The sequence below is a fragment of the Chenopodium album genome, chromosome 26 (genome assembly GCF_948465745.1).
Source record: "Chenopodium album chromosome 26, dcCheAlbu1.1, whole genome shotgun sequence".
Classification (NCBI taxonomy): domain Eukaryota; kingdom Viridiplantae; phylum Streptophyta; class Magnoliopsida; order Caryophyllales; family Amaranthaceae; genus Chenopodium; species Chenopodium album.
The window spans coordinates 28,250,755-28,273,583 of NC_137859.1; the positions used below are offsets into that span (position 1 = coordinate 28,250,755).

The window sequence follows — 22,829 nt, forward strand, 5'->3', positions numbered from 1 at the left end:
GTACCCCATACCGAGTGATTATGCTTTTCCAAATGAAGGCTGACACATCCGTCCATTTAATGCCCCGGACGGCCTCAGCTTCAACCCATTTAGTGAAGTAGTCTACTGCCACTAGTACATATCGTCTCTGGCCGGATGCAGGAGTATACGGCCCCAAAATGTCCATGCCCCATTTGGCAAAGGGAAGCGGACTACTGATGGCTGATAGACTATTTGCTGGACGATGAATAAGGGTTGAAAATCTCTGGCACTTGTCACATTTTTTCACCATTTTCATGGCGTCCGATTTCAGGCTCGGCCAGTAATATCCCAGATGTGTCGCCTTTTCAGCTAAGGCTCGTCCTCCAATATGCGAACCACAATGCCCCTGATGAAGGTCATCCAACTCATCATGGCCTCTTTCAGGAGTTATACATTTAAGGTAAGGCTTCACAAAGGCTCTTTTGAATAGCTCCCCATCCTTCATCTCAAACCAGGCCGCCTTCCTCTTCAATAGCCAACTCTCTTTCGGATCGTCCGGAAGTATTCCATCCCTTAAGTAGGAAATAATTCCGTCCATCCAGGTTGAACTTCTATCTATTATCTGGACGGGCTCGGCATCAATGCTCCTTTTTTCCTTTACTTCCCAAAACACTGATCTTGGAGTATCACATGATGCCGAGGAAGCCAATTTGGAAAGGGCGTCCGCTTGATGATTCTCTGAACGGGGAACTTGCTTGAGGGAAAAAAGCTCTAGGCCTTCGGCCTCATTCTTAACTAGCTGCATGTACTTCATCATGGCCGGCTCCCTGGCCTCGAAGCCACCATTGACTTGGTGGACTATTAGCCGGGAGTCCGAGCATACTTCAATTTTGGTTGCCCCGACCGCTTTACACATCCTTAGGCCGGCCAACAATGCTTCGTACTCAGCTTCATTGTTTGACGCTTGGAACTGAAACCTCAACGCGTACTCATACTTGTCTCCCTCAGGAGATTCACATATAATACCAGCGCCACACCCGGTCGTTGTTGCACTACCATCCACAAACACTTTCCAGACTTGGTCCCCGGCCGGCTGAAGATCAGGCCGTGTCATTTCAGCTAAAAAATCCGCAAAGGCTTGCCCCTTGATTGCCTTCCTTGGTTCAAACACAAGATCAAAACCTCTGAGCTCTAAGGCCCACTTGAGCATGCGGCCACTTGCCTCTAATGTTGAGAACGACTTTTTCAAGGGTTGGTCTGTATAGACCACAATTGAATGTGCTAAAAAGTATGGCCGCAGCTTCTTTGATGCCATGTACAAGGCCAGGCCAAATTTTTCAATTGGGGGGTACTTCAGCTCAGCATTGTGAAGTACATGACTGATAAAATACACCGGGACCTGATGGCCGTCCCTTTCAGCAAGAAGGACGGCACTTAGAGAGTGTTCGGAGATGGCAAGATAGATATATAGCTTCTCATTCTTGAGCGGACTGACGAGGCGAGGCAATGTATGCAAGTGATTTTTCAACTGTACGAATGCTTCCTAGGCCTCCTCTGTCCACTCAAATGGCTTTCTTCTTGATAGTTTGAAAAAAGTAACGACACTTATCCCCTGATCTTGACAAAAATCTTCCAAGAGCTGCTAAACAGCCGGTCAGTCTTTGCACCTCCTTGATTGTTCTTGGAGACTTCATGTCAAGGACGGCTTGAATTTTTTCAGGGTTGGCCTCAATTCCACGTTGATCAATCAAAAATCCGAGAAACTTGCCGGACTCAACACCAAATACACACTTCTTTGGATTTAACATCATCTTATACCGCCTGAGTTCGGTGAACGATTCTCGTAGATCCTTGAGATGGTCGGCCAGCTCTTTTGACTTGACAATGACCAAAATGAACTCCCGCTTCCATCATCTCCATGTCATCAATATATGCCTCCATGTTCCGGCCGAGCTGATCTCTAAAGACCGTATTGACAAGCCTCTGAAACGTAGCAGGGGCATTCTTGAGGCCGAATGGCATAACCTTGTAACAATACAACCCCTGCTCGGTCACGAACGCTGTTTTCTCTTGATATTCTTCCCACAAAGGAATTTGGTGGAATCCGGAGTATGCGTCCATGAAACTCATAAGGGCGTGTCCGGCCGTAGAATCAACCAAACGGTCAATCTTAGGCAAGGGGAAGCTATCCTTAGGACACGCTTTGTTCAAGTCCGTGTAATCCACGCACATCCTCCAAGTCCCATTCGGCTTTTTCACAAGAACAACATTGGCCACCCAATCTGGGTAAAAGCATTGCCGAATGAAACCGGCGTCCAGCAGCTTTTTTACCTCTGCTGCGGCCGCCTGATTCCTTTCTTCTCCGTGATTCCTCTTTTTCTGGCGGACAGGCTTTATCAAAGGATTCACGGCCAACTTGTGCACGGCCAGGTCAGGACTTATTCCTGGCATTTCACCAACTTCAAATGCAAACACATCTTTGAATTCCCTTAACAGATGAACCAACTCATTCCCAAGCAATTCCAAGGCTATAGTGCCGACACTAACTGTCCGTTCTGGGTGGTTGGAGTTAAGCACTATATCCTGGTGGTTGCCGGCCGGCTGGGGCCTCAACTCATCTGGCCGGCCGACAGTCATTAGTTGCTAGGCTTCTTCTGCCCTGGTCGCCTTACGCTTCTGGCCGACCTGGTATGCTGGGAGTGAGGATCCTTCTTCCTTAATGTCGGACAATTTTGGGTCGCGTGCTGTTGGCTTCACGGCCAGCTGATTACATTCCTTAGCCATTTTCTGACTTCCTTGAATTGTTCCAATTTTCCCGTCCGTCCTTTCAAACTTCAGCAACATCAAATGGGGCACTATGACCGCCTTGGCTGCATTGAGAGTAGGGCGGCCAAGGATTACATTGTACCCAGTCAACTCTTTTACCACAAGGAAACGGACGACCATGTCTCTTCCTTCACCCTTCTGCCCAAAACGGATGGGAAGGTCAATCCGTCCAACTGGATGAATGATATTCCCCCCAAATCCTACCAAGGGGTGAGTTATATCTTGGAGAGCATCTTCTGGGAAGCTTAAATTCCTCAAGGCAGAGAGACTTATGATATCGGCCGAACTGCCCGTATCAATCAATATCCGTCTCACCTTCAAATTTGCTATTTTCATTACAAAGACCATGGGATCATTGTGCAAAGCTCTGACCTCTCCACGGTCAGCCTCACTTATGATCACTTCAGGAAATGGCTCGGCCTTAACAACGTCCGTCTGCATCACATTTGACAAATTTCGAGCGTCCTGCTTGATTCCTTTCATGGTAGGGCCGCCTGAAGCAAAGCCTCCTAATATGACGGCCACAAAACCTGAATCAGTGTTATTCCCATCATCTTCCTTGTCATTCTTCTTTTCACTTTGTTGCTTTTTCTCGGACGTGTTGTCTGTCCGCTTGAAGATGAATTTGGACTTGGTCACATAGGGTTTCAGCAGACCCTTGTCGGCCAACTTATCCAACAGTCTCTTCAAGTTGATACACTCATTCGTGTCATGACCCACATCCTTGTGGTAATGACAATACTTGTTCTTGTTTCTGTACTGGGCCGAGCCTCTCAAAGGCTGAGGCTTCTCAAACTCAAACTTGTCTTTTATCTCCATCAAAATGGAGTAACCATCCTTGTTGAACTCATACTGAGGCTCGTACGTCTTGCTTCTCTTTGACTTGGGTTGCTTGTCATCAGCTACCCAGATTTCTTTTCTTTTGTTTCCTTCTTTCTTTCGACCGGCCGAGTCTTGCTGAGAAGATTGCTTCTTCTCAGCCCCCTTGGCCGGCTGTTCTGATTTGGTGAGCGAACAAAAGTTCGCGGCCTCAATATAGGCTTCGGCTTCCCGCAATACACCTGCGTATGACCGAATATTTTTTCTTACCAAATCAAACTTAAAACCATTATGCCTTAATCCCCGGAGAAATTCTGAGTAAGCCATTTCGTCCGGAAGATTATGAATTTGGGCTTTTTCTTGGTTAAACCTTTGGACGTACGAGCGTAGTCCTTCATTCTTTCCTTGGACAATTGTAGCCAAGTTGAGACTTGTCTTTCTTGGTGGGATGTTGTATGAGAAGTTTCCCACAAACAATAAACTGAGGGTGGTAAAGCAATTGATGCATCCGGCTGGAAGGCTGTTAAACCAGTCCTGGGCCACCCCTTTGAGAGTGGCCGGGAAGCATCTACACCATGTAGCATCATCTACACTTTGCAAGTACATCAAATTTCTGTACGAGGTAACATGCTCTTCTGGGTTGCCCGTACCATCATAGGCACCCACTAGTACGCTCTTCACTTTTGCTGGTTGAGGGGACGCTAGTATGTCTTGCGAAAACGGAGGCGGCTTATCTCCCAAATTCAACAGACGCATTTGCCAATCAATAGGCTGAGGCTGAGCGGACGTTCCAGCCAGGTAGGGAGTCTGGCCGAACATCTGACCATACGGCCCATATTGCCCAAAAACTTGGGGAGTTGGTTGTATCAACCCATTGAGTACTTGAGGGGGCTGATATTGCACCGGCTGAATTGGACGGGGAGTAATAGTATGGCTCTTGCTGGAAGCAGCCGTGTTGGTGTATTGGGAGAAAGATTGGTTGGAGGCCTCATCCGGCATGGTTGGGGTAGAGGCCGTGTCAGAGTATGCGGCCCTCTCCATTGCTTGTGCCGAATGTAGTCCCTTGCGTCCTTAAAACGTTGTGACGGCTCAGTCTCAACTCTTTTTGGCTGTCTGCCCCTCCCCCCAGCGACTGTGTTTTCGCCAGCAGGCTAGAGAAGTTGGTCCGTGGGACTCGGGGAGACCTTCCGTGTGGACGACGGAATGGGGTGTTACCAGCATCAGTTGCATTGGTCTTGTTGTTGTCTTTCTTAGAGGTGCCTCCTCCCCCCTTTTGCTGGGTAGCCGCCAATTCCTTGCGGAGCTTAGTCAGCTCGGCCATTAAGGCAGCTGGGGTAACAGGAGGTTGTTCGGCCTCTTCAAATGAGGCGGTCAAAGGATTGCTTGAGTATATGGTAGTACGTATGTCCTCTACATATCCATCCTCGCCTGGAAGAGGTCCAGAATTAGGTGTCTGACCATCTATTGCCATAACGGACGAGTATCCCCACAGACGGCGTCAAATGTTTCGGGGTTCTTTGTGATTCCCTCGGACACTGGTCGCGCTCTGCTGACAAAGACTCGGACACCTGCAAAACAACGAATATTCCGGTGATCGGAATATTCGCCTCCGACGCTCAAGTTAGTGAACGGAAACGGAAAAGGCAAGAGAGAGAAAGTAGAGAGAAGTTGGAGCGTTTTAGTGCTCTTGTATTAATGTCACCTCAAAATCCACCCCTCCCATCATAAATGCTTGGGGTATATATAGGGGTGGGAGCATGTGCCCCCTAGGGTTTATGCCCTAAAATCTCGTGACATGATTGGCTGCGCAATCAGAGGTCGCCACGTGTCGTGGGGGGCGCCGTTTTACGGCTTTCAAGACTTTTCTCGGGATTTGGGCCTGAGGTCATCAAAGCCCTTTTCTCTTTCTGATTGTAGCATTAGGGCATTTAGAGATGGCTGACAGGTGTCACCATGATAGGTGGACACGTGTCTCACTCTCATAGGGCCACGTGTCGCCTGTTTATTGGGCCACGTGTCACTATGAGATTGGGCCACGTACCTGGGGTATTTTTACCCTAAACAGTTGTATTCTTCATATGTAACAATGATGGTTTTGTTGTATTCTTCTAACTACTTAGCTTTTACTTGTTGAGTTCAACCTTTTTCATTGCGGAGTAATAACTTTAACATTTACTTTTTAATTCATAATTAAAGTATGTAGTATTATATTTAGAGCCAGTCCCCATTCATATCATATATCAAAAGTCCTCTAACTGATAAACCATCAAAATTGAAGAACAATTCACCATTACAATTACCTTATTTTTGGGATGAACTCCCATTTAGGAAATAACCTTCTACATACGGTTGCACGTTGATCAACTTTGCGATTAGCTTGCAAATTCAGCTACTCGTTCACCGACACCTAGCAACTGGAGATCCTTTGACAATCAAGATCTACTTTTCGGGCAAACTATGCAACTCCTACCAAACTCAGTGGTTTCGAATCAATCATTTCACTTATATTTCCACATTTAGCTCGAGCCCGACATTAGGGTTTCAGAAGGAGTGAAAAAGGTAGACAACAAAGTGACAAACGAGGTTATCCGGCGTTAACGTCACCCCCATTTCATATCGGGGAACAAACACGGGAAAAACTTACAAAACGGCTTGAGTTTTTTTTGTTACCTTTTTGCCCCTTAGTAAACCATGTGAAATGACAGCGGCACCTTGATATTAACCACCTTCGTTGATATAATATATGAACATGGATTTTCTCTTATATTTATCTTATAATTTTTTAGCCTTTATTTATCTTATCTCTTTTCATATGATATAGATAAGATTTAAAATCATCCATTAGCCTATCTTGTGTGTGGTCAGCCACACCGCATGACCACTTATAAATGAACATAGTAACTTATATAAACTAACCAATTAACCCCTGTAACACTAACTGAGTAACCCCTATAACTTTAACCGAATATCCTTATAGCACTGACGAAATAACCCCTTTAACACTAACTAAGTAACCCCTATTACACAAATACAAAATAACCCTGTCACACGGTGTGGTCAGCCATATATAAGACTTTGTGAAACACTTTTAGTACCACTCCAAGATTTTAACCTATTTCTAGTTCAAAATCTCATACATTTGTTTCAAGGTTATGCTAAGACTAAGGGTGTTAGCTAATTAGGTTCAAAATAAGAAAATGAAAGTGAATGTAACACAACAAGAAAACAAGATGAGATTGTAATTATAATGAGGAATATATAGACTATTAGTACAATATAATAATGAAGTAATTATAAGTAATGGTGTCAATTCGGGTGTTCAGTTGAGTTTAATTGGTCGGGTCGGGTCAAGTTAATTGGGTTGGATCTAAAATTCAAACTTGATTCATTCTAAATTATGGTGTCCATGCAACTAAAAATCATAATCAGGTATTTTTCAGGTCGGTTTTGAATCTAGTCAGTTGAGTTAGGTTTGGACATCTTTAATTGTAAGAGGAATTGTAAAATGATGGTGTTGTGATAGATGAAGAAGAAGGAGTTTTTATTTAATACGCTCACTTTGATTTGAGGTAATAGTTATCCCATGATAAGGTTGAGTAACTTACTTTGATTATTCTATAAATACATTACCTTCAATCTAAGCATGGTTTAATTTAATAGAAATTTCTTTGTGTGTGTGTAATACATGGCGTTAGTTGTAACTTCGATTTCTACCATTATGAGACAATGAGATCGATTGAGTAATTCGTAACACTATGTTTGGATAGAGAGAAATGGATAGCAAAAAGGAAGGATACATCATTCATTTTTGGATATTCAATGCAAGGAGAGAAGAGGAGGGAATTAAAAGAATCCATTTTTCCTTCCCCTTTAAATAAACTTACACATTGTTTGGATTGAGTCAATTGGAGGAAGAAGAAGACAAGAGAAGAGAAGGGATTCATCTGCCCTTTTGTGGGTACCTTTTGATAGGAGAGAAGAGAAGAGGAATGGAAAGATTCATTTACCGTCCCCTCTAATAAATCAAATTTTTCAACTGTTGGAAAGATTTGGAGCAAAAATATATCCTTATCTTCTCTTTCCCTTTCCATACCTCCTTCTCAACTCTCTTCCACTTTGTTATTCAAACAAAATGTAAGTTGTTAAATAGTTTTGAAAGAAAAATGGAAAGTCAGTGCCTGTTCAGATTGATTGAATTGAGCTGAACTAAATTGAACTGAAATGAACTGAACTTATTGGAGCTGAACTAAACTGACTATTTTATGAGAGAAGGAAATTAATTAAGATAAGAATTGAACTAAACTGAACTTATTGGAGCTAAACTGAATTGAACTAAACAGAATTGAACTGAACTGAATAAAACTAAATTGAAAATAAGCTAAAGAGAACAGGCCCTCACTCTCTCCTTTTCCTAACCTCCCATTCCCTGCCCTATTTTTTTCCCCTCCCTTTACCTTCACTATTATTATCCAAACATAGTGTAAGTCTAAATAAGTTAATACTCCCTCCATCCCTTAAATTTTACTCCACTTTACTTTTTAAAATATCTCATTATTTTTTACCCCATATCATACATGGCTATAAAGACCATTATTTTTCTCTCATAAACAATACTCTGGATTTTGAATCCATCATTATTTTCACTTATCAAAATTATACAACAAAAAATTAATAAAATAAACATGCACTTATGGGGCAAAAATAAAAAGATGGAGGTATTAATTCATAAAAGATGGCTCCAAATATATTATAAAAAAAAAAATTAGAAAAAAATAATGTAACTTTGAGGGGCGAATAGAGTTGGGAGAATTTTGTCTGTAAATGAACAGCGGCAAAAATAACCGTTGGAAATGTGAACGTGTAATCCGACTGACCCCCACCTGTCATCCTCAACCTATCTTTGGATTCTCAACAACATTACAACAGTATCACAATCACACCCCCCATTCTCTCATTCTTTACTCTTACTTGTTTCTTTGTTTCTCTCTTAGCCCCTTTTTCTGCCATCTGCCCATTTATTTCCACACTATCTTACCTCACTCCACTCTCTCTCCTTTGTCTTAACAACAAGTAGTACATTATCAATCTTTCAATCAATCTCTCACACTATTTACCAATTACTCTTTTTAATTTCTCTAATGATCTCATAATAATTTCCAATGTTAACTCATCACCCCCTCAACTTCATCCTGATTATTGTGCTATCAATCTATGTTTCCGCCGGTGTGGCCACCACTAATGGTGGCGATACCACGGAGTTTGACTTCGGAACTTTGACCCTAACCAGCTTAAAACTCCTTGGCGACGCTCATTTAAACAATGGGAGCGTTCGCCTCACCCGTGACCTCCCCGTCCCAAACTCCGGCGCCGGGAGGGTGTTTTACTCCCGTCCGGTGAAGTTCCGGCAAGCCGGAACTAATTTTCCGGTGAGTTTTACTACCTTCTTTTCTTTCGCCATTTCAAATCTTAACCCTAGCTCTATTGGTGGTGGACTCGCCTTCATAATATCCCCCGACAACGACTCGAACGGAGCGGCCGGGGGTTTTCTAGGGCTTAGCCAGGGTTCGAACCCGGGGTTCGTTGCGGTCGAGTTTGATACATTAATGGATGTAGAATTTAAGGACATTAATAGTAACCATGTGGGTTTGGATCTTGGTTCAATGGTTTCATCTCATGTAAGTGATTTAGATACAATTAATGTGGATTTAAAGAGTGGTGATCTAATTAATACTTGGATCGACTATTCTGGATTAACTCAGATTTTTAGTATTTCAATTTCATACTCAAATGTTAAACCCAAATTACCCCTCCTCTCGTTTAGCTTCGATTTGGATAACTTTGTAAAAGATGAGATGTTTGTGGGTTTCACTGGGTCAACTCAGGGGAGCACTGAGACTCACAGTATTGACTGGTGGAGTTTCACCTCCTCTTTCGAGTCGGCGTCGATGTCATCAGAGCCTCAGCCATCTCCTCCTTTCACTGCTCTGCCGCCGCCAAGTGGGACCACAACGGTGGCTGTGCACGCTCCCCCACCAGCAATTCCGCCATCGCATTCGAAATCGATTCTATCAACTAATAAAAGCTCCTGTGGCAACCAGCTCTGTAAGCGTAACCCAGCTGCGGTAGCTGGGGTTGTGACAGCAAGTGCTTTTTTGCTAGTTTTGTTTGGAGGGATTTTATTTTGGTTTTTCTCAAAGAAATCGAAGCTGAAATTACCTAGAAATTCAACATCCTGTTCTTTAGCAACGGATGTCATTAAAATGCCTAAGGAATTCAGCTACAAAGAGCTGAAAATCGCCACTAAAGGGTTCGATTCGAGTCGGGTTATCGGACATGGCGCCTTTGGGACGGTGTACAAAGGGATATTGCCGGAAACAGGGCATGTCGTCGCGGTTAAAAGATGTAGTAATAACAATGGAGGGCAAGGGAAGAACGAGTTCTTATCAGAATTGTCAATAATTGGATCACTTAGGCACAGGAATTTAGTTAGACTTCAAGGTTGGTGTCATGAGAAGGAAGAAATATTATTAGTGTATGATTTAATGTCTAATGGGAGCTTAGATAAGGCATTGTTTGAGTCAAGAATGGTATTATCTTGGCCACATAGAAGGAAAATTCTACTTGGGGTGGCCTCAGCTTTGGCCTATTTACATCAAGAATGTGAGAATTTGGTTGTACATAGAGATGTCAAAACAAGTAATATTATGTTAGATGAAGTTTTCAATGCGAAATTGAGTGATTTCGGGTTAGCTAGGCAAATGGAACATGATAAGTCCCCGGATGCAACCGTGGCAGCGGGGACAATGGGGTATTTAGCCCCGGAGTATCTTCTAACAGGGCGAGCCACGGATAAAACTGATGTGTTTAGCTACGGGGCGGTGACCCTTGAGGTGGCGAGTGGCCGGAGACCAATAGAGAAGGAAAAGAATGGGACTAAAGGGCATGGGAATTTGGTGGAATGGGTGTGGGGATTGCATACTGAAGGGAGGTTGTTAGAGGCAGTTGATGAGAGGTTGAATGGAGAGTTTGATGAAGGAGAAATGAGGAGGGTTTTGCTTGTTGGGTTAGCTTGTTCTCACCCTGATCCATTGGAACGGCCTACAATGAGAAGTGTGGTACAAATGTTAATTGGTGAGGCAGAGGTGCCAATTGTCCCTAGAACTAAACCCTCTATGAGTTTTAGTACATCTCAGCTTCTTTTGAACTTGCAAGATAGTGTTTCTGATTGCAATGCTATGCTTAATATCTCCACTTCATCCTCTTCATCAGAGCGCAACTTGTTCCTACCGGGTGGTGGAACCGCCGAAGGTGGTATTGGTGGTGATGAGCTAGTCTAAAAGATAACGTATTTAAAAAACGCGTCTACACATACACCTGCAACAACCAACCCCTGTAAGATATAGTTTGGGTACCGCATCCATATGGGTGAATTTTGTCATTGTTGTAAAATTATTATAGGGTTTTAGTTTTAATTTGATGATGCTAAGTGATATTGTTTCATTTGATTAATTATAAGTGTATACACAAATAATGTGTCTCCTAAGGTCAAAATTAATCTTTTTTCCCACAAGAGAAAGGGAAAAAGCATTGCAATACGCACAAAGTTTGGACTTTTTTCATTGGGGTACAAAGGGACCCTTAGTTTTGTTGTAATAGTTTAACTCATTATTGTAATAATGTAACAATATTGCCAATGGCTAACAAAGTAGTATTGATGATTAGTCAAATAATCGGTTGCAATTGGAGAAATTTTGTAGAGAAAAATAGTGGGGTCCAAAGGTGGTTGCTTTCAAGTTATCTTTTTACAAAAAAGGCATACATTCGGGGTCTAGAAGTTGAGTAGAGGTTTAGCAAAGTTGAGTGACAAAAAGGTGGCAGTATTTATTTATATTTTCTTTCAAAGGAGCTTTTCTTTATAATTTTTTTAGCATTAATAATTAGAGATTTTTATCAATGGATTGTCCTTTTTTCACGGGTCTTTCATGGTGTCTTAACGGCTATCTTTTCGTCGGTTACTTATTTATTTATTTGACAACATCGTCGGTTATTAGTTCCTCCTTTTCTTATTATTTTATATTTTTATAAATAATTATCTTTTATTGTAATTAATAAGACATAAATATAGTATTTTGTTATGAAAAAGTAAGAACAATTTTAATTCGCAAAACAGTTTTGTGAGACAAATAGATAAGGCAAAGTTGCCTCAACACTATGAATTATATTTTGAGTGCCCAAACGCGTGTCATTAAAGGGTGATTAATGACACGCATTGTAGCTTAATAATCTATAGTTAGTGACGTGTCAACTAATAGTCAATGTATGGGGTGTTGGGTGTGCCCAAGCTATTGTTCAAGATATTAAGGTTGATTTTGCTAATAGATAATTTAAATTAAAGGATTTGATCAAATTAAATATTAGCTACTCAGATATTAAATGGTGGTTAAATTAAAAAAAATACAATAGGGAATTGGACACACTAAAATCAAGACTAAACGATTATATAATATCTGAATAATGTGTTAATACGGAGCATCTTCATTCGCAGTCTATTGTAGAGAAAGATAAAAATAGTGAGATGATCGAAGTAATCTTATTCTAAAAATTGTTAAATAAAGCATTTAACATTTACCAAATTAACAGTAAGTAATTGAGGAAAAAAAAAACAAAAAAAACCTCATTAAAACTTTTGAAGTTTTAGAATAATTTAGAGTTTGTGTTAAACTTTTTGTTGCATCAATTTTATTTCACGTCATTCGTTTTCCCATAATGAAGCAAGATGTGAATCATGTGATCCTTACCAATGCTGCCATAGGCCATGGCATTGGAAAGGAGTAAAGGAGATTGTTATAATCTTTATATAGCAAATTTATTTACACTTGCCCATATGCTTTCGTTGTACAACAGTACAATCATGAATATGATTCAATTGTAATTCACTAACTTTATACGTCATATATTATAGGAACCCATAATATTTTATATATGTACGATACTACTTATTATTGTGAATTAATAACTACCACTAAACCAGCCAGTAAGCCACCAAACCACAATATAATTATTGATTAGCTGATAAGTCAAAGAAAAAAGGTGATGCATTCTAAAATAATGTATATCTAGTTCTATAATACTCCCTCTGTTTTTAAATACTTGCTCAATTTCTCAATGTGCGAAGTTACAGAAGAAATTGGAGAAAGCAATAAAACATAAAGATAGTGGAAGGTATTTCGGGGTATTTTGGAATCCCTCGAGATACTTGTCACGTTCTTCCAGGCAACAGGACTCGGACACTTGCAAAACACGAATCGTCGGTTATCGAAGATCCGCCTCCGACAAGCAAGTTAGTGACCGGAAACGGAATAAATGTAGAGAGAGATAGTAGAGAGAAGTTGGAGCTTTTAGTGCTCTTTGTAAGGATATGTCACAATCCACCCCTCCCATCATCAATGATTGGGGTATTTATAGGCCAGGTGGGAATTTATACCCCTTAGGGTAAGTGACCTAGGATTTTGGGCTCTGATTAGCTGCGCAATCAGGTTAGGACACGTGTCCTAAGGGGCGCCGTTTTTGCGGCATTCCTAGAAGTTTGGGCCTCCTGATGTAGGGAGGCCTTTTGCCCTTATGTCATTCTCTTTATTTTGGGTGCTCTTTTGTTATTTGTACGTGTCATCTTCATAAGGAGACATGTGTCGCCCTTTGATTGGGCCACATGTCGTCATGGGATTGGACCACGTATTTGAGGTATTTTTACCCTAAACATTTGCTCCTCAGAGGGGGTGGCTCGTCCTAAACGGACTTCCTCCTCTGATCTTACTTCTTTCAAGTATCATGGGCGTACTTGGAGCATGTTAAATTGTTGGAAAGAGTCGGACAGAGCTAGACTTTCTTTTTTCAAGAGATTCTGTAAGCTAAGAAGGTAATTGCTTTGAAATGCCTAGTTCTTAGCTCTTAGCGAGAATAGGTTCGTAGCCAAGGTTGGGCCGAATCCACTTAAGTAAAGCTTCCCTGCAGTCAACCCATCATTGAGTTAAGTTCCAAGCCTTCAGTCTGTCAGGTACTTACCAAGACCCACGATTAGCAGGATAAGCGCCCTTTGATGCTATATTTCCTTCACTAATGCAGTCTATTGCTGATGACCCGCATAGCTTAGTAGCTAAACGCCAAGCTAAAGGAATAGCTTTGATTGAAAGATATCCCCACGCTGTATGTTAGTGACAAAAGTCTGGATCAATGAGCTATAGTCGGTAAGCTGACGAAACTTTGGTAAGTTACAAGGATGAATGCAAATAGCAAGGCGCTATGCTGCGTGAAGTGAGACCGGCTGTCCTTAGTGAAGTGCTTCCTTATTCATTAATGATCTTGCTCAGTAGGAGGGCTTTTCCCCTTATGTGCAGCCTGATTTTATCTCTGGAAATGAGGGTGCCCTCGTATGTAATCGCTAAAGTGAAGCTTTTGGATTTAAATTTTTCATCGAATATGGAATCCCCTCATGGGTGAGAAGGTTGAGTTACAGACTCCGTTGGCTTTCGCAAGAAAGCATCTCGAAAGTTCCGAAATCTATGGTTGATATCTCACTCGAACTCTATCCCTTACCGTGACACTGCCGTGTCGCGATAGCCTTTCTAGTGTTTTTATTTATTTTAGGGTTTCGTGTATTCCCTCTATTTTATTTTCCTATAAATACCACCTCAATTCTGATGTACGGGGCATCAATTAATTCTCTCATGCATTCTCTCTTTTATGCTCTAGCCTAAACACTAGCCTACCTTATTCTCTATAAATACCTTCTCTAAGAACTCCAAGGAGTCTGTACTTAACCCGAGGTTCCGTCCTTAAACCAAGGCGTGAAAGGTAGAACTGTTTGAGGGTTTGGCCCCAAATCAACTCTATTTAATTTCATTTTAATTATTATGTTTAATAATTTTTCTTGAAGTTACTAATGCGTTTATTGTTTTTATAGTTGCAAACAAGCAAAATCAAAGTAAGAAATCATGTTCCTTTTATTTCTATTATTTTTCTAACGATTTCATTTTGTTGGATTTGTTGTTAAATTGCCTCCAATATCAATGTTTATTCTATTGTTATTATGATCACCATATTGCATGTTAAAGGGAATATGTAATTGAATATCACACTTAATAAGATAATTTGGACAACCGGTTTAGGTTCCTTTAATCTTGTTATTTAATCAAGTGGTCACAATATTTTAAGAATTATATGTGTGTATTAATATTCAACCAATTTAACATAATATTAGTTTAGAGTAAATTGAATATTTTGTTTGCATGTCTTTGAGATTACAGGAATACTTTCCACTATAAGAACCCAGTAGGGGCTAATACAGGCAAATGTAACTCCATGACTCACTTCGTACCATCATCCCTGATCCTCCTTTCATGGTTCCGAAACATATGGAGTTAGTAATCTCATGGATTATAAATGGGGTGTAACCTTCACTTTACGGGTCAATCGTTGTTTCCTTTTGTTGTCCCTTAATCGTGGTTGCCTTTTATGATCCGTAAACGATTTACAAGTTCCTTAAAAACTTGTTGACGGCTCCTTACTTTGCTTTGTCCCCTAATCGCATGTCAATGCCCACTCCCTATGAGTGCCAAACATATCATAACATGATTTAACGTAAGCGCACTTCAAACGACACCTACAAGGGGGAAGGCCTGATTTTTCCTCCCAATTCACGGCCATTGCATCCTTCAGCCTGATTACTATAAAGCAAATCATTTTCTGCAACTCTAGGCCAATTAGCCTCACAACCTGCGTACAATAACAAATAATCTTTTACCACACAAAATGCAATATAGCATATGACATTGTTTGAAATGGTCTTGCAATAGCTTTCACCTCGGTTGCAACTTCCTTAACGTAAGTAACCCTACCATCCCGAGGAAGCCTCGGGTGCGCATGCACATAAGCAACATCAACAACCTGTTGGAAAAGAAAAAAAAAATCAAATGAGTGAATAAGGAAGTACCCATCTAACATTTATCGAAAAACAAGCAACTTTTAGCTATGCAATTTAAAGGTCTACCATTTCTATAATGATTTATTTAGATTTACAATTTTAAACGCAGATCAAATTAGAACACACATTTGACAATACATTAATCATTCACATACCTAAATAATTATACATCAACTACTAAGGATCATCATACTCACACCAAATTCACCATAGTCATCAGTTGTAGTCCTATCAGTTTCCACCACACGGCACACCAACTGAGAATCCCACACAATCATCCGTGGAAAGACATTCCATACAACTGGTGGTCTTTTCAAGCAATCCAAGTAAAATATATGCACACCAATACAAAATGTTAATGCATAGGAGAAGGGAATTAGAATCTATGTTGTACAAGTAGGAAATTACCACTAAAAAAAGTGTACACCCTCCACAACCACCAGCATATCCCTTGGCATTAAACCTTTTCGGAAATATCTTAGCATAATCTAAGATCCAGTCTAGAACAAATTTGCACCAATTGTAATTGCTAGCGTTAGATGCTACTGTGACAGCGGGGAGCAAGCTAGTTGCGAGGACACTACCATCTGTTGTGGGCACAAAATCAATCACAAAGCAGCAACAAGGAAAGCCGTCTGAAACTTTTTTATATCATCGTCACTATTAAATGGTACAACTACACTGTTTTCGTCTCTCGGACCTTTTATATCATTCATAGCATCATCTATACAAATTTCGATAGCGGACCTAACATTCCTATCTTTGTCAATATTTTCTTAAAGAGTACCATATCTACTAACAACAACATCAACCAACTCAAGAGTTGCTTCTCCTATGCCTTCAACATGTGGACATAGTTGGATGGGGCACAAAGGGAACTCCATATCACTAATAACAAGGGCATCGCTAACAATCCTTGACATCAACCAATAACATAGTTGACGTGGGAGGAAATTTAGCTTAATTCCCAACAACCCATTAAAACCCATTCCCTTGACAGCCATAACTCTCGTCTCATCAAGCTCATTTATCATTTTGCTCCAAGCATCAACCCTACAAATTACATTAGGAGGCTGTAAATGCTAGAGTGAAGACCATAAGTATAGCTATTTTCATTAAAATTTAGAAACAATTTTTTCTATAATATTTATAGAAATGTTATACATAGCGAGTACCTTATAAGAGAAAAAAATAAACACAAATATAAGTGTGTGCTTACCCTATTTCTTGCCCTTTGTTCTTTTAGTGTAGATGACTAGGGCCTTTACTACGCACTCTATCACAAGCAAATATCTCAAATTTTTGGTCAGCAATCTTAATCTCCGTTCGACCAATTTTTTTTTTTTTTTTTTTTTTTTGGCTGAAGAACTCTCAGGAACATCGACCTTTCCAGACCTTTTGCTCTCTGATCTCTTACACGTCTTAGACGCGGCCACTTTTTTCTTTCCTCTTTTAGGCTCCTCCGAGGACTTTGAGGAATCAGTAGCATAATCTGAACTAGAGCAACTGCTTTCTGCTCATCATCGCTTTGATCATGTTGAGCTTTACAACATTGGTTGCATTGAGGTTCTTCTTTTTATAGCTTTCTTTATTGTATTAACTGGTTGAACAACCATCACCTACCTTAAGTTCCTCAGCAAGTATAGTTCACATTCTCCAACCAATCAATTCATATATTAGTAAAAATATGAGTAAACATATAATTCAACAGAATTTAACAAGAAATTACACCCCATCTACGTCTACAAGTGACTTTCTTTCCCTTGCTCTTCGTCATTGTTACAAGAATTCAACACAAAGCAAACCTACACATACCAAGAATAATATAATCAACCTCCAAATCTGAAAAAGATCGTAACAAGTTTGGGCTTGATGTCATACAACGTAGCAAATTTAATTTTAACAAGAGAACATTTACAATACTTTGGAAGTTTTTAGTCGATTTGCAATTTTGCATATAGTGTAGCAACAATGGTGAATGCCCAAACAAAGCATCAACAACTTGTTAAACGAATCTATGTGCTTATTATTTCAATTACATAGAACATATCTAATATATAATTTAAGAGTCATTTTAACAACTTCTCACCACATCACGCCAAAATCCAATCTCTCAATTTTCATCCAATCCCTTTTTTTTTCTTTTTTTTTTGTTTGTTTTTTGCCCCTACAAATAACTTCCACCTATCATTTTTCAAAAAATAAATAAAAAAAGCCCTCCTAAAAAAACTTCCACTATTATTTTTCCTAAGAACACACACTACCCTAATAAAAACTACCAACATAGTATTTTATTATATTATCGTGTTTCTTTTTAAAAACACCAATATTACAATAATTGCACATGTTTTTTCAAAATTATGTGTACTTTTTTTTAGTAATATCGCTTAAGTTCCACTATTTCCCTCTATAAAAATTCTTCCAATTGTTTATTTATATTTTTAAACTCAGTTAACTACCTTATTATTAATTCAATAATCAATGAAACAAAAGATACACACATAATGTCTTTTATGTGAACCCCTATAATATTGACAGAGTAACCCTCTATAACACAAAACACATAGCCCTTATAACATTGGCGAGATAACAACAATAACACTGAACGGGTAACCCCTATAACACTGATAAAGTAACTTCTATAATAGCTAGCTACACGGAGTATCCAGACACATAAAAGAGTCAGTTACTATAGCACAAATTAAACAACTTCACGTATTTAAAATATATTATTATTATTGGATTTTTGTAATGTCTTTATATAAAATATTTATCCAGTGCATTTCATAAACCAACCCAATTCCTAGCCTATTTCCCCAAACCATAACTTATTTTCCTGTTTTCGTACCTTTAAACCCAAAATAATTCATTTTGTGTTCTTTTTATAAAACGTTTAGACCAGTTTATTTTTGTCCATAATATGGGTTCAAATGAAAAGATCTTTCCAGCGGTATATTATAAGCCCAAATCCGAGTTATAACGAATAAGTTATGGCCAAAATACTAAATTGAGCCCATATGGATCGAACCTAATTAAGCCCACATTACCTACGACCCATTGATCATGTGGAGGATCCAATAGATTTAATCCAATTCCTAAACCAATTAAGATTAATTGGAAGCTTCTATAAGTTTCTAAATATCTTAATTATCCTTTTTGAAAAGATAAGATTAAAGAGTTTAAAATTGAATAAAACTTTTCTTTTTGAAAGTCCTAATTCTATTCGAATTGAAATACGTTCAAAGATAGTCAGATATTATTTTTTTTCTTCATAGTTTTTATCAAAATTTTATATGTTTAGATAGCTCTTGAAATTATCTTTCCAATGATATATTATAATATTAATTCCGAGCTATAACAAAAAATATATAAAATAAATACGAAACTCTATCCAAAACCGACACCGTCCCACTATTTCGGCTATATCTTTTATTCTACAAAATGTTTTAATCTGATTCTAATTGGGTTAGAAATTAAACTTCAAGATCTTTCCAAATATATCTTATTTATCTTATTCCAATTTCTGGATCAAAAGATATCATAAAAACAAAAACCGCAAAAAACTGTTGTCTATTGCAAGAGTTTTATTCCGATTCGAACTTGATCTTTACTTGATTCTTCGACCCTCTTATTTCCCTATAAATAGAGGTCATATCATCCCTTTTTCAATCATCTACAAGTTTGATCATCAAATCATTCTCTCATCCTCTCCTCTACACAAAAAATCATTCTCTCTCCTCCCTACACCAAAAATCATTCTCTTCTCCCTCTTTAGCCTAATTTCTAGCCACTCTATTCTCTCATATACATCCCTTAAGCACTCCAAGGAGTCCATACTTGACCCGAGTTTCTATACTTAAACCAAGGTGTGAAAGGTATAATTAATTGAGGGTTTGGATCAAATTAACTCTACCTTTTATTTAATTTAATTTCAATTTGAGTTATTTTTGTCGAAATTACTAACAATTTATTCATGATGTAGCAATTCAACAAAACGCGGAAAGTGAGTAATTAATCACTAAATTACTTTTATTATTATTATTTCTTATTGCTAATATCATAATTAGGATTATTATTTTATTTGACTAACAATTTATTGTTGAATTGCTTCCAATATTAATGTTGATTTCTATTATATTGATCACCATATTGCATGTTTAAAGGGAATATGTAATTAAAAATCATGACTAATAAGATAATTTGGACAACCAGTTTAGGTTCCTTTAATCTTGTTATTTAATCAAGTGGTCACAATATTTTAGAATTATATGATGCATTAATATTTAACCAATTTATCATAATTATAAGTTTGGAGCAAATTGAATATTTAGTTTGTATGCCTTTGAGATCAAGGATTACTTTTCACAATAAGAATCGAGTAGAGGCCAATAAGGGCGAATGTGACTCCATGACTCACTTCATACCATCATCCCCGATCCTCCTTTCATGGTTCTTAACCATATGGAGTTAGTAATCTCATGGATTATGAATGGGGTGTAACCTTCACGGGTCAATAGTTGTTCCCTATCGTTATCCCTTTTCGTGGTTGCCTTATAATGATCCGTGAACGGTTTACAAGTTCCTTAAAAAACTTGTTGGCGGCTCCTTACTTTCCTTGTCCCTAATCGTATATGTCAATTCCCACTTCCTTTGAGTGTCAAGCATATTCACAACATGCTTAACGTAGGCGCGCTTCAAACGACGCCTACACTTTTGATGTTGTTCTTTCTAATGGGGTTGTTCCTCCGGCCTTTTTGTTTTCTTTAGTAGCTACTTGTTGATCAACATGTTTAAAAGTATCCCCTTTTTTATTATAATTAGGTGAATCAATTGTTTATGTATCCCCTTTCCCTTTCAGAAAAGATATTTTTTGACCACATATATTTATGATTTCATTATGTCTAGTATCACTAATTGAATTGCTAGCCCCACAAAAGACACATAATTTGTTCAAATTCTACATGCCAATTAAACGACCAACCTTAAAATCCCTAAATTGAACTAATGAGCTAATGGTGTAGGTACTTCAATCAAAGACCTAAATTTAACTAAACTGAGCTAATGCAACAACAACCCTAAATTGAACTCATTGAATTGAGCTAATGGTGCTTCTAATGGTCTTCAACTATAACCCTAGAACGGATCTAATGGTCTTCAACTATAACCCTAGAATTTCAACAACCCTAAATCAGCCAAAGGACCAATTTATCCCAATTCTACAAACCCTAAATTGAACTAATTGTCTTCAACTATAACCCTAGAATTGATCTACCACAATTAAGAAGTCAGATGAAGCAATTGTAGTCAATTACAAACACAAGTGCTTCTAAATTAATCAAATAATGGTTCTAAATTTAGAATTAATCAAACAAAATATACAACTAATCACTAATTTACACACAAATATACGAAAATGGAATTCATAATTCAATTGAGATTTACCTTGAACAAGAAGAGGTGAATGCTAAACTCTTTGCTCGCACTTTCTCTCTCTTGCTCGAACTTTCTCTCTTGCTCGAACTTTTTCTCTGATGCTCGCACTTTCTCTCTCTTGCTCGAACTTTATCTTTCTTGCTATGCCGAAAGTGGAAAAGTGTTAGTCCAAAAAATCGAAAAGATTGCGTGTGCAGATGAAATTTTCGCCAAAATTTCATCCTTGAGTACAGTCACCAAAATGGAGGCCGTTTTGATTACCTAGCTGGGCCCCCAACTTAAGTGGCAAAAATACGATATTACTCCTGCTTGCTACCAATTGAACCCTCTCCACTTTTGATTAGTCCTCCCTCCATCTCCTCAAAATGAGCTTTTTTTTTTACCTAGAATTTGTTTAATAGGTCACTATTTTTTTTTTTTTTTTAAATTTCTTCTCTCATTCTTCCTACCTCTCACCTCCCAACTCCTTCAATGGCAGCACCACCACCACCTCTGCATAACCACCATCACAGCCACCACTTGATCCTCACCTAACCTCCACCACGAACTCCTAACCCTATCCCTTCCCACCGGACCAACTGAAATGACCACTACTTGACCCCACGCACTGAACACCAACTGACCCACCATTTAATCCCCCAAAAAAACCACACGCCTGCGCTGTCCAACCCAGTTGACCTCGCAATCCAACTCCGATGACCCACATAAACTCCACCCATTAACCGAAACTTACCCCCACCACTAATTCGACACCACATCACAAAAACCTCTTTCATTTAGCAATCACCTACACCGAAAACCCACACCACCTCTCAGGTCCTAACTCCACCATCTTGCCACTAATAAACATTAACAACCTATCAACTTCACAGATTCACCTCTGTACTCTAATCTTCTTCCCCTCTCAAATCCGATTTCTTGCACAATAGTCTGTCAAAACCTCACAAAACTAGAGCAGTAGCCACTTAAGGGGTTGCATTTATACACTAGGGGATGGGGGCTACAGTTTAGTGGATAGGGCTCTAGCACCGGCAGGAAGAGGGGAGCTAGTTAAGGTGGGGGGATTAGGAGAAGAAGGAAGATGAAACAGGGCTGGAATTCAAATTAATAATTAGGTGCGATGGTGGTTTTTTAGGTTACTAGGCTGTCGTGGCTCCGACAAGAGGAGGGATTAGCTTCAACAGAGGAAGGCCAAGTGGGTCAGTCTGGCAAGGGGAGGTGGATCGGTTCGACAAGGGAAGGGATCAGGGAAGTGGGAAAGGGTTTTTAATTTTTTTTTTTAGTTATCATTTTTTAAAAAAAAAATTATTTTAAAAAAATAAAACCAATAAGAAGGTGACACGTGACAATTCACCTTCTTAAACAGATAACTTATTTAACAAACCAGTAAAATGCTCACTTTAAGCAGATGAGGGTTAAAAGTGGAATTGATTCTAGATTTTGAAAAGGCGGTATTATCTTGAGTAGAAAATATATACATATTCTTGAAAACAATCTAATATATATATAAAGGGGAGTTTTTTCTCGAGATTTTAGAGCGCCACGTAGGATTTTTATTTTAAAAAAATTATTAGAGCACCACACAGGATTAATATTTTTAAAACGCTACAATAGGATTATGCCACCTAATATAAGGTTAGTTAACGTGCCACGTAGGATTATAAATTTTAGTTATATCCAATAAATAAAATAACAAATGTTATCACATAAATATGAAAAATATTTTTTTTTAAAAAAAAAATAGATCAAACCGTGCATCGCACGGGCTTCATCTAGTATAGTTATTACTAACATCAAACTTTCTCCAATG

At 38.9% G+C, this 22,829-nt stretch overlaps 1 long non-coding RNA gene and 1 pseudogene across 1 annotated transcript; one reads left to right on the plus strand and one right to left on the minus strand.

The window, feature by feature from the left end:
* The first annotated feature begins 8,598 nt into the window (after positions 1-8,598).
* LOC145617585 (L-type lectin-domain containing receptor kinase VIII.1 pseudogene) lies at positions 8,599-11,294 on the plus strand (annotated as a pseudogene).
* A 5,084-nt stretch (positions 11,295-16,378) lies between these two features.
* Positions 16,379-22,266, minus strand: LOC145618340 (uncharacterized). The gene is made up of 3 exons (XR_014107901.1): positions 21,029-22,266; positions 16,806-17,391; positions 16,379-16,639 (listed from the first exon to the last, which is right to left on the minus strand). It is a non-coding gene; the product is annotated as an uncharacterized LOC145618340 (long non-coding RNA).
* Between the last annotated feature and the right edge of the window lie 563 nt (positions 22,267-22,829).